Source organism: Hippocampus bargibanti, linkage group LG05, assembly GCF_051943395.1.
Source record: "Hippocampus bargibanti isolate YZ-2025 linkage group LG05, ASM5194339v1, whole genome shotgun sequence".
Taxonomy (NCBI): Eukaryota; Metazoa; Chordata; class Actinopteri; order Syngnathiformes; family Syngnathidae; genus Hippocampus; species Hippocampus bargibanti.
Window position 1 is genome coordinate 27,620,001 of NC_142738.1, and position 23,834 is coordinate 27,643,834.

General features: G+C 41.2%; 1 protein-coding gene and 1 pseudogene across 1 annotated transcript in view; one reads left to right on the forward strand and one right to left on the reverse strand.

Annotated features, from left to right (window-relative positions):
• Positions 1 to 23,834, reverse strand: part of zfpm1 (zinc finger protein, FOG family member 1) — a 161,686-nt gene that overhangs the window by 105,375 nt on the left and 32,477 nt on the right. The gene's annotated exons all lie outside the window — the stretch shown is intronic.
• LOC148898382 (uncharacterized) lies at positions 3,291 to 11,755 on the forward strand (annotated as a pseudogene).

The following is a 23,834-nucleotide window of genomic DNA, read 5'->3' on the forward strand; positions in this document are numbered from 1 at the left end:
ACCAAAGGTTTAAATTTCTCAGTGACTCCTAAAACTATACCTACAATAGATTATATCACAGCTACTGAATCGGCTATTAAAAATAACAAACTTTCGTATGCAGAGGCAGATGATCTACGCATTAAAATATCAGCTCTTCTCAGTAGTGCCAAACTTCCTCCGTCCAACATAACATTAGAAGAGAGAAAGGCGTTAACTACTCTACAAAAAGACAAAAATATTACTATTTTGCCAGCAGACAAGGGCAGATGCACAGTGCTGCTCAACACATTGGATTATGAAGACAAAATAAATAGGTTAATCAGTGATTCTAACACGTATGAGCAACTAAAAAGGGACCCTTCCAATAGATACAAGAAAGAAATGATTGACTGTCTCCAAAAGCTAGAGAAAGGAAAACATATAGACAAACAGATGTATTTTAGATTATACCCGGGAGAGGCCACGCCATGTATCTATGGCCTGCCAAAAATACATAAAGAAGGGTTCCCCCTCCGACCCATTGTTTGTAGCATTGACTCCTCTACATACAATGTAGCCAAATATTTAAAAACTATTTTAGCTCCGTTGGTGGGTAACACAGAATACCACGTAGAGAACACCACAGGGTTTGTAGAGAGGATCAAAGACCTCATATTGGAACCTGAGGAAACTTTGGCATCATACGATGTGACTTCTCTCTTTACATCTGTCCCAACCCCAGCAGCAGTCTCAGTGGTGAGGACGAGGCTGCTGGCGGATGTTTCTCTGCATGAAAGAACCAAACTTAAACCGGATCACATCTGCCAATTATTAGAAATCTGCCTTAATACTACGTATTTTCAATTTCGGGAAAAATTTTATAAACAAATCCATGGTTGTGCTATGGGCTCACCAGTTTCACCCATAGTGGCTAATCTTTACATGGAAGAGATGGAGAAACAGGCCCTCACATCCTTCCCAGGGACAAAACCTAGACACTGGTTTAGATATGTGGACGATACTTTTGTCATAATTAAGAAACAAGAAATTCAATCCTTCACAGATCATCTCAACTCCGTAGACTTCAACATTAAATTTACTCGTGAGGACATTCAAGAGAACCAACTAGCCTTCTTGGATTGTAAAGTAATTATAAAAGAGGACAGAGCGCTAAAAACAGAAGTCTTTAGGAAGGCTACGCACACTGACCAATACTTACTTTTTGACTCTAACCACCCTTTACAACATAAACTAGGAGTTATCAGAACCCTCCAGCATAGGGCTAAACTAATACCAACTAGCACTGAAGGTAGAGAAAAGGAGTCAAAACATATCAGGAGAGCACTCACTAACTGTGGGTACCCTCAGTGGTCATTCAACAAATGTCAGAAAGTAAGAATAGCGAACGAAACCAATAATTCTCAAGATTCTAAAAGGAGAGGAGTAGCAGTACCGTACATTGCAGGAGTTTCTGAAAAATTACAAAGAGTCCTTTGGCAACATAAAATTCCTACTTATTTCAAACCGATAAACACGTTAAGGCAAAAATTAGTGCATCCAAAAGATAGGCTACCAAATGAAAAACAAAGTAATGTAGTTTATTCCATACATTGTAAGAATGAAAATTGTAAAGAGCAGTACATTGGGGAGACTCAACAAATTCTCAAAAAAAGACTTTATCAACATCGCAGGGATAATACTAGTGGGCCTCAATCGGCAGTACATTTGCACCTAAAAGCTAGCAACCACTCATTTGACGACAATGAGGTTAAAATCTTAGCGAAAGAACATAGATGGTTTGAAAGGGGGGTAAAAGAGGCGATTCTTATAAAACAACAAAATCCTTCATTAAACCGGTCTGGTGGTGTGAGGTTCAATTTGGATCGTTCATACAATAGCCTGCTCAGGCAAAACAGGTTAGGCAACTTTCGCAATGCTGATGAGGGTCGTTATGCTGATGAGGTGATACCGGGGGGATTGGGGGTAATAGGCCAATCGTTAGTCAGGAATGTAGGAACAATCAGTGGGGCCAAAGGGGGGGGTCCCGCGCCCCCCCCAACCTGAGAGTAGGGACCTATCATAGCTGTGTCCGGCGCCACCAGGTCTGGACATTAGGGATATATAAATGGGGCCGATACGACCAGTCAGACTTTAGTTCGCTGACGAAGCCTCTTGGATAGGAGGCGAAACGTCCGAAACCTTCACTTTTGTACAGATGACGGCTGAAGAAACCTTCTCATCGATGGACCACTCCTGTACGACTGAGAGCTTACACAGACGCCTTCTTTAAAAATGTAATTCTGTTGACTCGATTCGCTCATGGTAACATCAGCACCTCACCATCTGCTGACATCTGTGATAGTATCAAGTTTTTGCAGGATCCTGTCAGGTCGTATGTCTTTTCAGGCCATGTCGCCTGGCCTTGCTGAGCATGTGTGTATGCGTACGGTTAAGAGAGAGGATGACAGATGAGATTATTTTAATATCTCACTGGTGTGGATTGCTGACAATGTTTTAAGGCAGGGGTCACCAACGCGGTGCCCGTGGGCACCAGGTCGCCCCTAAGGACCACATGAGTCGCCCGCAGGCCTGTTCTAAAAATAGCTCAAATAATGCCACTGAACAACGGTAATAAATAATACACCATGTTTTTTTTGTTTTTTTTTTCTTCCAACCATACGCTTTCGCGCTTTGACTACCGACAGGCAACAATATAAAAAATGCCTTGAAAAGTGTTGAATATAAATCAACTTTGACCTAGAATAGTTGAAAGGTCAGTAATGTGGCCATGCGTAAACCGCGGAGTTTGTGGAGAGCTAGCGGGGGCAGCGAGAACGAGAGGAGTTAACCCCAAAAATGGCTGAAAAAAGAAAGAAAACGTATCATTTTCACGATGACTGGGAGGTAGAGTTTTTTTTTTTACCACGGTGAAAGGATCCTGCGTGTGTGTTATTTGCGTGTGGCGATGGCAAAGCGGCACAATGTGGAGAGACATTTTACAACGTGTCACAAAAGCTACCATGCTAACTACCCACCGGGCAGCGCACTACGAGCGGAAAAATCCCGTGAGTTAAAAGCAGTGTTGCGCAAACAGCAGTCTTTTTTTACGAGACCGATTAAAAACTCCCAAAAAGCAACAGAAGCCTCGTTTAGAGCTACGGAATTCTTGAGAAAGAAAAAGAAAGCTTTTTCAGATGGGGAGGTTGTCAAGGAAGCAATGATGTTAATTGCTAAAACTATACTTAAAGACGAGAAGTATGGAACCGATACTCTCCACTCTCTCCGATGTTCAACTCGGCGCAACTACAATGGTAAGAAGAGTTTCGGCGATGTCTGGGAACTTGGCAGACAAGCTCGACCGGGATCTGGCGAGATGCAGGTGGTTTAGCATTCAATGTGACGAGTCGGTGGACAGTAGCAGTACGGCGCAGCTGATGGTCTTCATCCGGATGGTGTTTGATGATTTCTCCACCAAAGAAGAACTTCTGACAATACTACCCCTGAAGACAACTACGAGGGGAGTTGACATCTATAACGCTGTCAAGGAGTTTTTGGTGGAGAAAAAGGTGCCGCTGGAAAAGCTAGTATCAATGACTACAGATGGGGCTCCTGCTATGGTCGGCCGACACACAGGATTCATCGCTCTCTGTAAAGGTGACTCAAACTTCCCAAACTTTCTGCATTACCACTGCATTATTCACCAGCAGGCCTTGTGTGCAAAAGTGATCGGCTTTGAGCACGTACTGACTCCCGTCGTAAAGATCATTAACAGCATCCGCTCCAAAGCTAAACAGCACAGAACATTCAAGGAACTTGTGGAGGAGCTGTCAGCTGAATATGGTGACCCGCTACTACACACAGAAATACGATGGCTCAGCAGGGGACGGATTTTGCTTCGTTTTTTGTCACTTTTGGGTGAAATCAAAGAGTTCATGCACTCCAGAGGTGAGGACACCTCGCTGCTGGAGGACACTGAGTGGACACTTGATCTTGCATTTTTGACAGACATTACTGGGAAACTGAACAGTTTGAACTGTGAGCTGCAAGGCAAAGGTAAAACCATTACTGATATGATTAGTGCTTTAAATGCATTTAAAGCTAAGATAAACATTTTCTCTGTGCACTTACAGAGAAAAAAGGCGCTGCACTTTCCCTCTGTGCAGATGATGCTGAAAGACAATGCTTCTGCATCTGAGGCCTTTGACAAGGTTGCAGAAAAGTACTCTCAGGTCATAAACAGAGTTGGGCAAGAGTTTGAGAACAGGTTTTGTGACCTCGATCAGCTTGAGCCATGTGTGTCGTTCATTTCTAATCCTTTCATGAACGTGGACATATCATGTATTGCTGAACAGTTAAGTGCAATGTTCAGCCTGGATGCTGAACAGCTAGAGATGGAAATTGTAACAGTGCAAAATGACCTCCCCCTCAAAGCCCATCAGACTGCACCAACTTTTTGGTGCTTTATTGACACAGAAAAGTACAGTGGTGTATGCACAGCAGCTATGAAGGGTGCAAGCCTGTTTGGTTCAACTTATCTTTGTGAATCAGCCTTTTCTGACATGAATTTCATCAAGAACAAACACAGAACACGGCTCACTGATGCACATCTACAAGACTCACTCAGAGTTGCAGTGTCAAGTTACACACCAGAGTACAACACACTGGTGAAAAGCATGCAATGCCAGGCTTCCCACTAACTGACAAAGAAACAGATAACAGATTTGGTGTCCAGTTCAAAGTGTGATATAAATTATTTAAAAATCTGACTGTTAATTTTTTACTTCTTGTTTTAATTGATTCATAGAAACACTGGATATGATGTTTTCATCCAAAGTGCTAGGACTTTGCATGCCAGTGGCGTCCTTCCCAAAGTAGTGCATGATTTGTCAAAAAATGTAAGTGGTTAGTTAAAATGAGACTTTTTCTTTTCCTACAAAAGTGATCATTTGAAAAAGTTTCGCTTAAAGAAAATATAAAATAAAGTGTTGCATATTGATTTTAATCTCTTTATATATTTATTGTGAGAAATCATTTAACGTGATCAGTTTCTTCACATAGACAAATATCACTAATTATTAATAATAACATACATTTGAAGGTAAATTGAGCAAATTGGCTATTTCTGGTAATTTATTTAAGTTGTATCAAACTGGTAGCCCTTCGCATTAATAATTCCCAAGAAGTAGCTCTTGGTTTCAAAAAGGTTGGTGACCCCTGTTTTAAGGCAAGGAAGGCCCAGATGAACAAGTGGTGGTGGTAGCTATCTGTAATTAGTAACCATTCGTTATCACCGAACTAAGCCTGACCTTTTCTATTCCTCACTATGGTAATCCGAAGCACCCCCAACCTACACCCATGCACTCCCTTTGTATTTTTCTGATGACCCTGCAAATAATGCCACAGATGGGCACATGATGAAAAACATCCTCTGCAGGATTCTTTACTGTTCTCTGTGTGCACATGCATGTGGCTTGAAAAGGCGGCTATTAGTCTCTGTCGGTCATGAGACTGGCATGGTTCGGCTTTTGGGGTGAATAATGCATATTCAGGAGAATCCAACAGTTTTTTCAACCATGGCAGAGGGACAAGTTGATAAATAATGGGACAACTTGATGAATAATGAATGATAAATGTCAGGGTTACCCTCCACAGCACTTTACACACACCTTGTGTTCGTAAAGTGCCGGAAGGAAGCACCTTCAAAAAACTTGAGATACCAGGTGAAATCTGTGATGTGATGCGTCATTTTTTTCCTGGAAAATCTTTGGAGAACGCGCGTGACATATCTTCAAGTGGAAGAAAGAAAGTAATCTGAGCTATAATAAACAAAAATGTGATGAAAATTAATTTCGTGATTTGTTGTTGATTAATCTGAATTAATTTTTACACCGCAAGTGTATAAAAGCACTATACATACAGTATACAAGTGCACGGGGGTCCTTTTCAAATAACCCATGGCGTAGTGAATTTGAAGCATTTGGTCGTCCTCGATCTTCAATGTTCTCTCCATATTCATCTATAAATTTGATATATACTTTCATTGCTTTGAGGATGGCATCCCGCTCTTCCTCTCCAGCAAACCCAACGCCTCTCTTCCACTTTCTTCCCTTTCTCTCTGCCTCTCAGAAATGAAATCACGGATTACTCATAACTTCCTCAAACTTAACAGTGAAAAAAAACGGAACTTCTTGTCGTCTGTACCATAACCACCTAAAACAAAGCCACCAGTTTCTCCCTCACTATTGACAGCTCAACAGTGTTCCCCTACCTTCAGGTCAAGAGCCTGGGTGTCATCTTTGATAGCTCACTAACCTTCAACTCCCATATAAATAACATAACTCGGTCTGCATATTTCCACCTACGCAATATCAATCGTTTCTGTCCGTCTATCCGCCCTCACTCCACTGCTAACATTGTCCACAGTCTCGTCACCTCCCATATTGATTATTCACTTCTCCTTGATGTCCCTGACAGATTTCTCAACAACCTACATACAGAGCCCGGATCATCACTAGAAACCCCCCCCCCCCACATTTTTACCACATCACCCCCGTCCTCCAAGAGCTCCACTGGCAAAATGTTTTTCAGTAAGAGCCACACTGTCCATTCAGATTGTCACGGTTTGCAAGGTGGTGATGGCGGGTGCGGATCCCAAAAAGTAGGCAGGAGGGAGCAGGAGGTTGTTTGACAAATTGTATTAAAATAAAGTCAGCAGGAACAAAATGTAAAACATCAAAATCATCTGAATGGAAAAAATACAAAGTAGCAAAAGAAGACCAAAAGTAAAAGTCCACCAAGGTTAAACAAACACATACAAGCAAACAAGCAGCAAACAATGAACCGACAACGGATGGTCGTGCCGGGTGTCCTTTTAAGTGACAGTGATTATAACGACCAGCACCTGCGAGGCTGCGGCAGGGCTGACGTCGCTACCCGTTGGTCGCCAATCTGATCAGGACGACCAGCACCTGTGCAGGTGCAGGCGGGGCCGACAGCGCCCCCCGTTGGTCGCCAACCAGATCATGACACACACATACACACAAACACGCACGCAAACACGTACGCACGTGATTTCAACAAAATGTCAGGATATGTTATTTAAAATAACTTTGTGATAATACTCACCATTAGTATGAATGGTTTTCCGTTCCTTATGATTAGAAAGAATGCAGCCAAACGATCAGAATGAAGTCTACTTGCCGGGTCCATATGCAAAGTTACTGCTAGCTATCCTGCACACTGCTCATTAGCTTGCACGCTTGCTTTCTGCTGTCTGTCGCAGAAGTATATTGATGCTAACATTAGCATGGGGCTTGTCAAAGTGCCACTGACATTCGACTGTTTCATCGATGGTAATGTTTCATTGCAAATTAGAACCACAGCACAACTTTTTCTCTCCACAAAGGCGAATCCTTCCGTCCATTCAACCTGAAGTGTACGATACTCATCATCTTTTTTAAAAGGGGGCGTTTATCTGTTTCAACATGAACGGCACTTTGGTCAGTATCATCCGATCAAAATTGCGCATTCCGCCAACTGCTGCCCAAACAGGAAATGAACAGTAAAAAAGCGAGAATCGGAATCAGAATCATGTAGAATATGTATTTAGTTTTATCGGCGAGCCAGATGAAATCATCAAAAGAGCCATATATGGTTAGCGAGCCATAGGTTCCCATCCCAACTCCTGCTCTAGGGCCTGGTAACAGATGCAATAGCTCCAGGCACGATGAGTGTTACTCAATTAATATACTGTACATGTATACACACACACACATACATTAATAAACTGTGTCTGAAGTTTACAAATTGTGTAGGATACACACAATCACAAACACACACACACGCACACCCACACGCACACAGACACATGGAGAAACATTCATACTATGTCTGCATGAATGCTTGAGTAAGCGAATTGGCTTCAGCAAAGGCTGAGGAGGCAATATGTTTGCAGAAAAGAGGGATAATCTTTTATCTTTCCCCCTCCCAAATGATTTCTTAAAGTCTATATCACTTCTCTGGCAGTTGATGTTCCGCTTTTTCCACTTTAATTATTTATTTATCTATTTCTGCGTTGTGTGGGTTCAGCTAAAATACTTCTAAAGTGCTTATTGGGCTTATCGGTGCCACAGATCTGCTGCCACATGCTGCCTTTTCCTCGCTTCCCCATTTTTTGGGAGATACTATGTGGCCCGAAAGAACTGACACTTTATCAAACAGCCTTGACGAGAATTACACGGCCAATAATTGATGTATTGTTCCTTCACAGAATGACAGTAATACAAGGAATGGCAACGGGGCAGAGTGACTAGCTGTATTAGGAGTGGCAACCCCCACAACACACACACACACACACACACACATACACACACCACCCGAAAACAGGCCTGCGGAGACAGGCACCTATCAGATTCTATTAAGAGCTTGACACTTTGGCGAACAAAGCTGGCCTCGCCCCGCCACACATTAACTGCTATTATATGCTCATGAACTCATTTTCTCTTCCTTTTTTCCTCTTAATATTTTTCTGCTTTTGTGCACTTAAGAACAGTGTCAACTTGTGTGTTTGCTTGTTTGAGCATATAAGTGTCAAAGCCTGTACTCTTCATGCATATGCAGAAAAGATGACATCAACAAAATAACGTAATGATAGATATACAGGTAACATCCGATTTACGACCGGGTTCCGTTCCGACCAAACGGTCGTAAGTCAAAATGGTCGCAAGTCAAAATCCATTCAAAATGTTGAATAGAGACTCGGTGCTAAATAACTTGCAAAGGACCTGATTCGGGTGGGCGTGGGTTTGGGTCGCCGGTGTATACCGGTTGCCCTCTCCCCGGCCTTACCCCGCTCTCCATGCGGCCCAACCCGTGGCCGTCAGTGGCGCAGACGCGCCAGGCCCGCCACCTCGCCCCGAAACAGAACTGTCTCAAAGAGGCAGCGGCTCCCCCCGTTCTCGTTGCGGAGGTCCCGCGCTGCCGAGCGCCGACGCTCACCCGCCTCGGCTTTCGACCTGGCCGTGCCCTTGCCGGCGTCGGACACTCCCCCCTCCGATGCCATCACATGGTCGATTGCTGTGCGAGAGTGAGATGCTGGCTGGCTGGCCAAAATTGTGGTATGAGTTGCCGGGCGGCTAGCGCGTTGCGATGCCAGGCGTAGAATTAAAATTTAAAAAATAGGGTCTGGCGGTCTTGGTAATAAATCGCTCCGGTCGTAAGTCGAATGTTACCTGTATACATAATTATACTCATGCACTTATCCTCATAAGGGTTATACCTTAGAGGATCACAGATCCTATGTCTGTATGCATGGCAACGATATACGTGTACTGTTTGCGTGTGATGGCGAGGGTGTCCATGGCGAGTTTGTAGAGCGCGCGGTAAGGATAATCCATCCATGATTTTGCGGAATTCAACACAAGTAGATATTATTGAGCTTGAGTATTTCGTTGTGTGATAATATGTTTTGAATGTTGAAAGTGATTCCATTTTTCAATAAATGTTGATTTCTTTAACTTTCCACTTTCGATTGAAACTTATTAGAAACAGTCGCAATCTTGATGAATCACAGTGCTTATGTTATTTTAATCTATTTCAATTTCCTCCTCCCAGTATCGGCAAAATAGTATGTAAACGCCATATCTTGCATATTTCTTGAGACAAATACATGAACTGATAAGGGCTATTTTTCACATTTGAAAGACTGTTAATAAATGAATCAAAAAACATCCCTTTTATTCCTTTGCTGCTGTGAAATGTAAATTTATCAGTTGTACTAAACTCATCCTGTCTACTTGATAACTAATGTTAAGCAGATTCCTTACTTACAGACAGTGTATTGTAGGTGTTCAAATACCTGACATGTTTCGGCGACTACTTCCGCCTTCGTCCACGAAGGGACATTTGTAAATTTATCCACTGCGAGACTAATAAAGGCAAATCCAATCCAATCCAAAATGGGTTATAGTGTACTGTGCTATGAAGTTTACACACACTACATTTAAAGGACAACCGACATCACTTTTTACGGAGCCCCTAAGGGGACATCGAAGAAAAAAAAAGAAAACTTTGCGAGATCTCGCAGTACTTTGCATTCTCTCGCAAAACTTTGCATTCCCTCGCAATACTTTGCATTCTCTCCCAAAACTTTGCATTCTCTCGCAAAGAATGCGAGATCTCGCAATCTTTAAAAAAAAAAATGCACGTTCATGTACTTCCAGTTCATCGGCTGTGTAACCGAAAACAACAAACATGGAGCCTCTTCAACCGTTCGTTCATTTAATCGAGTTTTACTTTAAAATTGGCTTGAAATACAAAGATATAAAATCCGTTCTTGAGATTAAACACGGTTTCCTAATAAGTGAAAGACATTTGAAGCGAGTGGCGAACACAAATGGACTATTTCGGCGAAAAACGTTCGATGACCTGGTCGTCTTGGTTGACTTTATTCACAACCAGTTGCAGCATTCTGGACAACTACACGGCAGAGAAAATGGGCTTCTTGTCAGGAAAGAGGACATTTGTCTGGTCCTCAAAGAGTTGGATCCGAAAGGTGTGTCTTTAAGGCAAGCAAGACGTCTGAGACGACGAAACTACTTCTCAAAGGGGCCGAATTTCATTTGGCATCTGGATTCATATGACAAACTGAAACCGTTAGGAATTTGCATCAATGGGGCCATTGATGGCTTTTCAAGAAAAATGATGTGGCTCATTGCCTACACAACAAGTAGTGACCCGAAGTTAATTGAAGGTTACTACATAGAAGTCGTGCACCGTTTGGGAGGTTGTCCTCGAATCGTTTGAGCTGATTTTGGGATTGAAAATGGACATGTTAAAGGCTTCCAGTATTTCCTGGTGCCCATACCGCCAGGCAGCACCCTTGACAGTTACTTGGATGGAGCCAGCATCGTCAATCAAAGAATTTAATATTGGTGGGGGTTTCTTCGCAGTCAATGCATGGAATTCTGGTTATCACTCTTCAAATACCTCAGAGACAATGGTTTCTTTGATGGTGGATTTCTGGACAAAAGCATCCTGCAATTTTGTTGCATGGGACTTATTCAGGTGAGATTATATATTCTGTAGCTCCATTTATGAAATATGTATTTTTGTATTTGAGAGGGTGTTGATGGGACACAAAAGAAGGTAAAAAAATCGGCTAGTGGAAAGAAGATAGTGGTCTGTGTGTGTGGGGACATAGGGTGAAGGTGAAATGCTCAAGGTAAACAAAGATGAAGGAAAAGTGGGGATGGGCAGAGTGGTAAACATGATGAGAGAGTGACGAGTGTAAGGCAGAAAGGAGGGAGCAGGGAGAGAAAAGCAGTCTCATTCTATAATTTATTGCTCATAAGAGCTGCTATGACTGTGCAACTCCTCCTAAATCTGTCTGTATATGCGCACCAAATCCAGCAGGCATTTAAACAGCTTCTTCCCTCAAGCCATTAACTCTCTAAAAAGTAACCCAAATAGAACTGTATAGTGCCTCCATTTTTTTGATGAGACTAGTGCAGCGTGTTCTACAGGAGACAATTTCCTTGTGTGTACTACATACTTGACAAAAAAAAGATGATTCTGATTCTGATATTATTCTCAACAGGATGAGTTGGATGATACTGCCCGTGTTTGGAACAGCCATCTCATCAAGCCCTCAAAGAACATAAATGTCCCCAGTGGTCGGCCCAACGTGATGTATTCTTTACCTGAACTTTATGGCACAAGGGACTTCCTCTCCACAGTTGACAATGAACAAGTTCAACTATGCAAAAGCCAGTGTGTCTTCATACTGCATATTTGATCAATATAAAATGTTCATTTGTCAAATCATTCTTGGTGTCAATAAATATACTGTCTTGGTTGCTGATTTTAACCACAAATACTTAACCAATGTGGATCCTGAATAGTATTCCTGCATCCCAGTACACAATCACCTGCCTGTAAATGATAACATAATTGTCACTCTTCAATTTCGTCAGCAGGTGGTGTCTTGTGTTTAAAAAAACATGAATTATTTGGAACACATTTTATTAACATTGACAAATTCGTATGAACAGCAATCACAAACATATAAATGGAATACAATATCAAGTAGAAAAATAACTGCTTTTGTTTGAACAGTGCAAATATTTGCAATATTACATGACGTATCAACTTCAAACCTTTGGGTCAAATTGAAAATTGTGCCATACCCGAAACCATTAGGAGAATAAGTGATGTAGAAAATGGAATGAATGGATAATAACCATGAAATAAATTGTAGGCACAAATGGAAAATACAACTTTAGACTGCCCTACGCAAGGTTGACCCTGACAGATGTTTTACATCTCAAAGTACAAATAATGAAATGCTCCTAAACTTGTGTGTGTGCAGACAAGAGAGTTAAGAAGCATTTAATGATGTGTACTTTGAGATGTCAAACATCTGTCATGGTCAACCTTGCGTAGGGCAGTCTACAGTTGTATTTTCCATTTGTGTCTGCAATGGATTTCATGGTTATTTCATGGTTTCATGGAATGAATGGTCATTCATTCCATTTTCTATGTCAATTATTATATAAAAAAATCCTATATATTCTCATCCTGATCTCTTCCAAGGCTGTCATCTGGATCCCATACCACGGTATCTTCTTCTTCACAGACCTCATGAGAGATGCACCCCAGCTCCGTTTGAGGCTGGGCATCGGGAACTGGTCTGTCCCGGTCAATGATTTCTCAGCAACCATCAGAGAAATCTGTGGAATTTGGGAGGTCAATCCAAATGGCATCCTGTTCATTTGTGTTGGTGTCCTGCCCTTTGCCAATGTCATTATTTTCTGTTGGAGTTGAATGAGACGGTTGGGCTTCTCCTGCCACTTCTGCTGTTCCAGTCTCAGTCATTTGTCTTTGCTTTTTGAACCTTGCTTGCCTTGTCTGCAACAAATATAATGAAAACTCACAAAATAATTATCTGTAGCAATTGAAAGTCATGTAATGGTAAACATTATGTTTTGATTCGGTGTTGTACAAACAATACATTTTAGTATTCTACTTCAGAAACACTATTAGATTGTTGTGAAGTATCCCTGAAATGCAATTTTGAGCAAACATATTCATAGCTAGGACACAGGTTTTCAGTTTTTTTTAAAGAGCAAAACTACTTAACTGCTGTTTTACTTTAATACAATATAAAAATATCACCAAGTGGTACAAACCTGTTCTCCCGTGTCACTGTCAGACGAGTGTCCATCGTTTGCGTCATGAGATCCACCATCAATCAATTGTGCACTTTCTCCCACCATGTTGGTGACAGATGAATGAGCTTCACTGCATTCATCCAAATGAGATGTTGGAGTATTTTCTTTTGTGCCAATGTAAAATCTTAACAGTTTGAATTTGGTTTTTTCATAGAGTCTGCCAATTGTTTCAAGCAATGTGGTTTCTTTTGAAATCACAGACCTCAAAAGTAAAGTCTCCAACAGGTCCTTTAGTTGAGCTTCCATCTGGGAAAAATAGTCCTTTTCCCAGCTCCAAAATCTGAACGACAGTTGCTGTTTTTTTCCAGGATGGCATGCCTTGTTCCTCCACCTTTGCTTGTCCTCACTTGATGGTCATCGTTGCCATAAAAATGGAGCCAAACAATTTCTATCTTCCTTTGAGTCTTTTCTGCAGAAACATTTTTATGTCTTGCCATCCCATCAACATGGTTTTGGAGTACTCCCAAAGTCTCACCCAGTACACCTTTTTTTCCTTGATGTTATTTTGCCTCTTAATTTTTGGAGGAGCAGTTCATTTTCTGATGACAAAAGCAAAGGACAGCTATTCGATCACCATAAGAAGTGATATATTTGCCCATTTGCTCCTCAGTCGTCATAGCAATTACTGCCATGTCAACCTGCAAAGATAAATTGTGAGAATAAATACTTGACATGTTTATTTATTTATCTATAACTTTTAATAAATTTAACATATTCACATGAGTGATGCGAAAATATAGTCATCGTTATTTGTATTCAATATTACACAAGAATAGTACAGTAGGTAGCGGCAGCACATTTACTAACTGTAATATCGATTTTAAATTGTGTCAATAACCTCATTATTAAAATACAATTAACAGTACGGGTAGAGTAGATAGAAATGTTAGCTTCACTTTCACTTTATTGACCTTCTACTACCAATGCCACTTCGAAAAAAAATGTAATTTGCTCTTGTTTTGCTTATTACACCAGACTGTGTAGCTGTATGCCCACCTTGTCGCTTTTCATACGTGTAATGTCCACGTGAGGGACATTTCTTAACTCCAAGAAGTGTTCCAAGTCTTCTTCCATGATGCGCCGAGTTGTTGTCTTCTCTCAATCAGCAGCGTGCACGAGCATCTACCTGAGCCAAGCTGACCCGGAAGTACATAAACGCGCATTAAAAAAAAAGATTGCGAGATCTCGCATTCTTTGCGAGAGAATGCAAAGTATTGCGAGGGAATGCAAAGTATTGAGAGATCTCGCAAAGTTTTTTTTTTCTTCGATGTCCCCTTAGGGGCTCCGTACTTTTTTGTTTCCTAACTGACATCAGAAAAATGTTTTATAGCATCTAAAATACCCAAAACACACAGTATGATATTTTTAGTCAAATGCAAAACACCAATAAAAATGACTTAAAGTGTGCTGTAACTGCAAAAAAATCGAAACCGGAAGTGGCCAGTTTCAGAAGGTCTCGCCCCCTTGTTCGTGGTGTCACGCCAATACGTCTTGCCTTGCTCGAGAATCAAAAAATTGGCTTCAGATTCGGAGAAGATGCTTTTTTGTTACTCATCCAGTTATGAATATGATTCAATTAGTTCTGAAGAGGAAAGCATACATGTTTGCAATCGATTAAAGAATTTATTCCGTGTAATTTTGAGGCATGGGGGGGGGGATGTCACACCCAAAAAAAGGCACAAGATGGTGACAAAGCTCCGTGTGGAAATGGCTCAACATTTTTGTCACAACACACAAAAATTCACCATCGCGTTATTTATGTGTTTTCCTTCTAATTTCGCCATAAACATGAATCAACACGAAGTTTTCAGACCAAACAAAGTACCGCAAAATACCTTCAGTGACGTCGCCAACTCAAAAACAAGACTTCCGGAATATTCAGCGCGAGTCTTAAAACGTAAAATTAGCTACATGCCGTGGAATATTTGTAAAATACACTCAGTAAAAGTCATTTGAAGTGATTTGACAAATTATGGACACAACTTGTCCATAATTGTCCATTGTGTCCATATGTCCATAAACACGTCGGTTGTCCTTTAATGCTTTAGTACAGGGGTGCTCACACTTTTTCAGCATACGAGCTACTTACAAAAACTAACAAGTCAAAAACTAACAAGTCAAAATACCCACGACAAAAATGCAAAACATAATTACAGTAAAGTCTCGTTATATCGATATCGGATATATCGATAGTCCCGGTTATATCGATACTATTTCTGTGCACGCGCGGAGAAAATTACATGCAAACAGGGTCGGATATATCGATAGTCCCGGTTATATCGATATTTTTTCGGACTCCCTTGAATATCGATATAACGAGACTTTACTGTATTTTCAAATGTTTTAAGGATTCTTTGTATGTACAATGTATGTTGATGTACCTTGCATAACTGAATAAGCCAATATTGCACAACACACATAATAACTACTTATACATAACATAATAAATAACTATTTACATTTTTTGTAATTACCTGAGTTTACTTTGATGACTTGCACTGAATTGAATCAGCCAGGGATACATAGTCCGGACAGTAGCTGCTAACAGCCAGCCTCAAGCACATTTCCAAATGTTCATCATTCATGTAGGAAAAGGCTGACTCACATAAATAAGTGGAGCCGAATAATGCAGTCAAGGAGGTAGCACATTTCCTCAAGTTGGGGTACTTTTCCTGTGTGAGTAAGTTACAGAACTGTCCATGTCTCTGAACAAGGAGTCAGCTGCTTCAACGAATGCTTCTTTTACCATCTCTCCATCTTGGAAGGACTTATTGTTTTTAACGATGGCGTGACTCACCCGCAACGATGCTTCGGTGGCGGCTTTCGCTTTTGAAGTATGTTGAGTGAAAAATGACTGCTGGGCAACTGGGATTTTAGTTCGTCCACCGTTCTCTTTCTCAGCTGGCTTTTCGGCGTGAAGTCAATGTCGTATTTTCCATGAACAGTCCGAAAATGGCGCTCCACATTTTCCCATTCCGTATGAAAGTAATATGTTTTGCCCCCTTACTTGGTCCCGCTTTCTCACTCATTTTGATCACCATGTTTTAGCAAGGGCTTAAAATCTGAGGTAATTCGCTGACTAGCTTGTAAATTTTGCTGCGTTTACCGCCGTTGTTTACGCATGCACGACGACCTAAAGGTAAAAATTCAGTTATCTTAATGGTTGCCCTCTATGTCAATCAAGTGACGGGACGTTTGATAGGCTGACAAATGTTTTTTTTACTGTCACGCTGCGATCGACCACTACTACCTCCGCGATCGACCAGTAGATCGCGATCGACGTAATGAGCACCCCTGCTTTAGTATATCCGGCCCAAACACTCCCTCCAAATGCTCCTGGCCCGGCCGGCCCCTCTGTCAAATTTTAGAACCCATTGTGGCCCGCAAGTCAAAAAGTTTGCCCACCCCTGCTATATGACATGAATAATTGATTCATAACAATGGAAGGTCTGAAAGTAATTTGAAAGCCCGGATTATCGTCAACTCAAGCAACTTCTGCGTGATACAACAGATGAAATGTGTCTGCACCGCTATTATTGGATCCAAAATAGCCACATCGTTTTACCATATCTTGTGCTGCCCCCACTCGCTGGTCAAATTTTAGAAATCAATGTGCATGGCCCCCCAAGCCAAGAAAGTTGCCGACCCTTGATCTAACGTAGAGTTTTGATTAAATGTAACATTTTTATTTAATAATAATCATTTGTGTTCATTCCGGGGATGACACAACGGTTTAGGAAAACTGCAAGTAGTGAAACATGCAATAAATAGAATATGAATAATATCTGCATTCTCATTCCAGCAAACTGCAATGTCAGCAAATACGCAGGGCTGCATCTTTTATAGACCACATCACCGCAAGTAACTAATGTATGATTATGCGTATCATAGTACAAAAAACTTCAGCGACAGTGAACTATCTGACACATGATGAACTTGAAATAGCTGAGCAACTTGAATAAAATGAACATGAAGTTCAGCAGCCGTCGGCTATATCTCGCACGAGCCTTGCTTTTTTTGTTGTTTTTGTGTTGTCCTTGTGTTTTCTTTTGTTACTTTGTGTTGCTGTGTGTCATGGAGACATTCATCAAGGAGGAGACTGTGCTGAACAGTTGCGCCTTCCCGGCAGCATGGATATGCCAACACTGTTTTTGAACGTCTGTGCCATTTGACTGTCATTGATGGACAGCTCTGGGGCAATGGTGATTTTTTGCGCCTGGAATGAGCAACATCTTCACAGCACCGTTTTTTTTCATCAGAAAAGTTGGTGCTGTTGGACAGATTGTGGCTGGATGGACCCATTGCTTCAAGAAGCGCGCGATGAGAAGCAAGGGGTGTATGTGGAACTTTTGCGGCTTGGAATTGAATCGGATTTACGTGGGACAGGAGATGTGGGACGATCTCTTTCGTCAATGGACAGCATCGTGTTTGCTTTCAAAATTTAGCTTGTAGCAGTTCCACCTTGACAACCCTGATCCACGGGTGAAAAGGACGCTTTGTTCCTCTCCTCTTTCATCGAGAAATGTTTCATGCAACAAAGAGGGTGCAGGAAGTGTTTAAGATTGAAGACACTTTTGTGTTGTATCACATTTTTTGTTTGGACTTCAAGATGGCGCCACTAGAGTGGCATACAGATCCTGTATTTTACTTTTGCTGCTGTGAAATGTAAATTTCCCCACTGTGAGACAAATAAAGGGTCATCTAATCTAATCTAAAATAATCTAATCTAAAATAATCTAATCTAATCCAATCTCATCTAATCTAATCCAATCTAATCCAAGAATGTCAGAAATTATAAAGGGCAATACTAACAGGCTAATTCAGTCATGGGCAAACTACGGCCCGCGGGCCACATACGGCCCGTTAGGCTTTTTAATCCGGCCCGCCGAACTTGCCCAAATTATAGTTCAGTGTCTAAAACTCATGACAAAAAGTTAGCGAATAACAGGGCAGATAACTGAAAAGTTGCCTGAAGCACAATGAGACATTTAATCACATTAAAAAACATTGTAACAAAGTATAACGTTTTTTTTAAATCAAGAATGCACCTACTACAAATGCTACCTTGCTTAATTTACGGTAAATGTGCATGGCTGTAGATTTTGCTGCAGTAGTCGATTGTCATTGCGGTGCACGATGCAACGTTTGCATTGCTTCCTACGAGCCACTAAGCCCCTTTCATAAGTCTCACGTACACTTTACAGTCACAGTTTAATGTAAATTTACGTTTTGTAGCATCACATATGTTGTTAGCTTCTTTTGAATCTTTCTTCTGGGTTGAGGTACTGTGCATCTATTTTGGAAAATGACATGCAATTGCACGACTTTATAACGCTTGCGAAAGTCCGGAAGAAAGAAGCAGGCTTCTGATTGGTTGCCGTGCCGAGTATGCAAATTTCAACTGCAGGTAGTCTATGTTTGTGTGCTCGGCGACGGTACACGTGTATTGTTTGCGCGTGAAGGCGAGGGCGTCATTGAGGAGTTTGTTGAGCGCGCGGTCAGGACAAACCATCTATGATTTGGCGGAATTTAACACAAGTAGGTATTATTGAGCTTGAATATTTCGTTGTGTAATAATATGTTTTGAATGTTGAAAGTGATTCCATTTTTCAATAAATGTTGATTTATTTAACTTTGCCCCTTCGATGGAAACTTATTAAAAACAGACGCAATCTTGATAAATCACAGTGCATATGTTATTTTAATCTCTTTCCATTTCCTCCTCCAAGTATCTGCGAAATAGTATGTAAATGCCATATTCCTTGAGACAAATGTATTAACTGATCAGGGATATTGTTCACATTTGAAAGACAGTTAATAAATTGGGTCGTAGGGTTCTTACTGTCCTATGGGTATGTGCTATAGGTTTGTACACACTACATTTAAAGGACAACCGGCACCATTTTTTTGTTTCCCACTGACATCAGAAAAACGTTTTATAGCATCTAAAATACCCAAATCAGGCAAGCTGATATTTTTAGTTAAATGAAAAACACCAATAAAAATGACTTCAAAATGAATCCGGAAATGGTCAGTTTCAGAAGGTCCCACCCCCTGTTCGTGATGTCACACCAAGACGTCTTGCCTTTGATCGAGAATCAAAACAATGGCTTCAGATTCGGAGAAGATGTTTTCTTGTTACTCATCCAGTTATGAATATGATTCAAATAGTTCTGAAGAGGAAAGCATAAATGTTTGCAATTGATTCCAGGAGTCCTCCCATATCAATTCGAGCCGTCAATGACAGCAATGTAGCACCCAGAAAATGCAGAAGATTGCGCCCAAGCTCCGTTGGAAATGGGCTGATTTGTCAGCTGGGAATTTGTGTCAGCGAATATCAAATAGTTGTCTTGGTGCAACACACGATTCACCATGGCGTTATTTATGTGTTTTCCTTCTAATTTCACCATCAACACGGATCAACACGAAGTTTTCAGACCAAACAAAGTACCCAAAATGCATTGTATGTCGCTTTCTCGGTCAGGGGCGGTCCAAACGTGACGTCACATGGTGATCGTCATCAACTCGAAAACAAGACTTCATGAAAATTCAGGGCAAGTCTTAAAACGTAAACTATAGCTATATGCTGTGGAATCTTTGTAAAATACGCTCAGTCGAAGTCATTTGAAGTGATTTTATAAATTATGGACATAACTTGTTCAGAGTATTTCCGGCCCAAACACTCCCTCCAAATGCTCCTGGCCCGGCCCCTCTGTCAAATTTTAGAACCCAATGAGGCCCGCGAGTCAAAAAGTTTGCCCACCCCTGGGCTAATTCATCGCAATACCACCTTTGAATGTTTTATCATTGGTCCATTGCTTTTTTGAACAACCACTCTTTTCACCTGCATTATGTGGGACTTCACAAAACCAATTAGTCGCAGAATAGAGGCTGGCCCAGTCTCATGTGGACAGTTAGACAGTGAAGCGGGTGACTAATGACAACCTTTATCTTGAAGCATTTCAGGCCAGCCAGACTTGACGAGGGTATTAAGCTTATTTAGAAAAAGCCATAGTAAATTAAATTGTATTGCTGTAATTTCATGTTGTCCTTTGTGGCGGGATGAGATTTTAACTATTCATTTGCTGTTTTATTTTTTTGTTGTTCCGAAAAGAATACTGGGAATTCAACAATAACATATTCTGAGAGTAAAAAGGTCAAATGAAAGAAAGGTAAAAATATTGTCACGGTGGGTCAATAAGGGTGAAGACCTCATTCTGAGAGCACGTGTAGCGCAAAGCACTGCCCAATTGCGCATAGGTGGTTTTCTTCCTTGAGGTTTTGTTACTAAACTTTGCGCACTTGGGGGTAATGAAGTGTTTGTGCCGATGTACACTGTTGTGGAATGGAAGTAGCTTTTCTTTGCCAATCCTTCTCTTCATCTCCCTTTTGCATCAAAATTAGGCCGCAATAGGTGCAAATATACCATGCTTGTCATTGAAGGAATAGAAAGAGATTCGCTGGTGCACATGACATTGGCAGGTAAACTGCAAGCTCTCCACTTGAAGGGGTTGTGGTTGGCAATGCATGTGATGTGGGCAGAGACCGCCATTTTCCACGCCATGCGCACGGACGCGCCATTACATTCACAAACAGGACATTTGTGTTATTAACTTGTATGACCACTCACTGAGGCCTTTCTTCCTCGCATCAATCTGATACTTTTAGTCCGTCGTCTACGTTTTCACATCTCCGACTAGTATTTGCTTCTGCTTCACTTTGCCAAGTCCACGTTAGCGGCAACGTTGGTGAATATAAGTAATGCCTTTTTGTGGATAGCTTCAGGCCAGGTCAAATGACAGCCAACGCTAAATGAAATTGGGACACCAGCAGCATTTGAGGACAGTGTGCAAATACTTCTAATTTTGCCAAGGGTCATATCATGAGATTTGTATCTTTATTCATCTTGGTGTATACAAAAAAGTCAACTTTGCCAACTCATGTTGTCAGGATACCAACATTTTGACGTTAAAACCCTTGCCTGTGTCAAGAACCTCAATACCAGTATAGAAATAATACCAAGGCATTTCTCTATTTGAAAAATGAATGTTGATTGTGAGTGACGCGGGTGTTTACTTCCACTGGAGCAATTAGGACAGAAGAACTAAAACAAATTCATTTGAAATAATCTGGATATTTTCCTTTCACACATGCAAACATGTTCACGTGGTTCTATACTAAAATCGGTTGACAGTTCTAGACAAATCATCTAAATCAGGGGTGTCAAACTCATTTCGCATCGCGGGCCACATACGAGATGTCAAGTGGGCCGGACCATAAAAATTATACCATACTCTGCCAAAAATAGCAAAAATATCATGTATTTCTGTCGCTGAGATGTTTGTCAAACTGACGATGGTTCAGACCTCTGGACCGGATGAAATTTACAGTGCGAATAACCACCTCCATGACGTGGTCCATTTTCAGCATATTTTTTCGCTGTGATGAGTCTCGTAGTGGCGTCGAATATTATATTCCTTCAATACCGAAACTTGTTGCAAACACACCAAGCACAAAGGTTTTCCATGCATCTCTAAATAAATAGGACGTGGTCCATTTTTCTTTGAAAATTCTACACTCCTTATCTACTTTTCTCCGTTTGGATAACGACATTTTGGCGAATGAGGGTGTAGCGGAGAGGTAGAGACCAAGGTATTAACAACGTCGTAACAAGCAGCAGATGGCGCATTGACACCGTGTGCTGTTTTCAGTCTGTCTCAGTGATGCGGCGTGTCTTCTACTCTGATGGAAAGAGTGCGCCCCTTAGCGGATAATATATGAATTGCAGCGAATAAAAAATATTAATTCCATGTCTTTTATGCATTTTTCCGCTTTCAAATTATCCTGCGGGCCTGATCGAACCTCCTTGGGGCTGGTTCCGGCCCGTGGGCCGTATTTTTGACACCCTGATCTAAATGCTTATTGTCTTTTACAATAGTACCTAAGTGTATTTGTATTTCCACACGCACCAGAGAGAGAAACATGCAGTCTCCATTGCCAAATTTCAAAGAGTAGGTCAATTATTGGAGCCCGACTAAAATGTGCGTTACTAAAACCAGCTCAAAATGTCCTTTCTGAAGAGCAAATTGTGTTAATTGAATGGGGCAAGGTAAACAAAAACATTCTGATCGTTATTTCGTTTTTTATAAGGGAATTAATTAACACATGTGATGTGCTACATGCCGGCATGAACTAACACATTGCCAATCAGCTAGTACTTCAGAGGTATTGTGTTAAGCACAGGTCCGATTAGCGATTCAGATGTCAAGTGAGGTCAAGTTGATGACCTAACTGTCATGATGTCTTCAGTAGAGATGCCATCAGATATCTGTCACAAAGCGGGCCAATTGAGGTGTCCCATTCATGCATCACTGACGTTGTAACCCTTCATTGGGGAAACTAAAAGCTGTCCATCACTAGTTCTTGCCTCTCTATTAGCAATAGATTAAGTACTGACCTTATCTGCATCCACCAGAATGTGTGCGTGTGTGTGTGTGTGTGTGTGTGTGTGTGTGTGTGTGTGTGTGTGTGTGTGTGTGTGTGTGCGTGTGTGTGTGTGTGTGTGTGTGTGTGTGTGTGTGTGTGTGTGTGCGTGCGTGCGTGCGTGCGTGTGTGTGTGTGTGTGTGTGTGTGTGTGTGTGTGTGTGTGTGTGTGTGTGTGCGTGTGCGTGTGTGTGTGTGTGTGTGTGTCCTACAAATAGAAAACAATAGCTGATTGCAAATTAAAAAAAATCCAATTACGACAAAATTACAAATACCTCTGTATGTTGTTCCCAATTTCCTAACCTCATGAATAACCCATGCAGTATTTTTTTCCTTTCTACTCTTTTTGTTCTTGGCATTTTGGTACAATGAGATAAGGGCTAAAAACAACAAAAGGGCTTACAGAGTGAAAAAGACAAAGATAGATAACATTGATATCAACCCATACACAACACAGCCCCTCGCTAATCTGTGCTTTTTATCATTTTTCATTTTTTTCTGCTTTCATTTTTTTTCTTTTCCAGCCACCATCCTTTGTGGACCAAAGAGTGATGGGACACAAATGTCAGGACACGGTTTTGTATCAAAAGTAACTTGATTCAGATTTTCTTCATCCAAATGTTGGTAATGTGCAAGGATCGGTTACACAGGTGTCTGCCAAACATCTAACGTAGTAAGGTTGAAAAGGAGTTGCCAACTTGGAGCCATACATGGAAAGATCCCGTGCGTGCCCACGTGCGCACACACCAACAACCAACTTTGTCCAGTCCCTGACTGAAAGCATCATTCTGAGGGAGAGGAAAACTAGTTCACATATACAGCCTTATCATTGCTATGTGTCAGACATAAAAGTCTCTCTGGCTCTAATCTATCAAGGTCAGCTAGTGTGGCCTCAGCCAACAGCATGTTGTTCCATTCCAGCGCCCCTGCACCAGTTGACTTTTTTGATGATGGATGATTGGGTCTATGTCGAAACTGGGATGAAATTATCTGATGAAAGACAACTTTTTGACAATAAGTGATTTTGTTATTCTACTACTAATAATGAGAGAAAACCTAATACTACTACACAATGGAAGCTCAAAGGTTTATAAACAATTTGAGATATACTCATTTGTCTGAGAAGAATTACCCTAAAAAGTACATTCAATTTTGTATTTG